Raw genomic sequence first — 375 nt, 5'->3', positions numbered from 1 at the left:
CTGTCCCCCCGACAGCCGCTCCCGGCAGCGCCACTCGCTCCGTGGGAAGGGCACAACTGCGTGGTGCTGCCGACCAGCTCCGCAGCCCGTGGTGCAGCTGCCAGTGACACGATGCTAAAAAGGAAGAGATCTTCGGATAAATTCCCGTGAGTGCCTGAGGCTCTGGCTGGAGGTTTTGAGCTGGGGGAGGGTAGCAGCGAATGGGACAAAAAAGAAGAAAAGMGYTTCAAAYCCTTTCTTTCTTCCTMAGTCCTTTATTGTTTAAATCTGGAGTAATCAATGTCTTCTTCTCCCCCCACTCCCCCTTCTCTGTGATCCCCAGCACCCTCTCCAGCCTGACAATTAGCATGTTAATTCTTTTTTTTTCAGCAAATT

This window comes from Malurus melanocephalus, unplaced genomic scaffold (genome assembly GCF_030028575.1).
Source record: "Malurus melanocephalus ecotype Western Australia unplaced genomic scaffold, MMel_1.1 scaffold_144, whole genome shotgun sequence".
Classification (NCBI taxonomy): Eukaryota; Metazoa; Chordata; class Aves; order Passeriformes; family Maluridae; genus Malurus; species Malurus melanocephalus.
The sequence above is the reverse complement of the archived record's forward strand: the minus strand, read 5'-3'. Positions refer to the sequence as shown.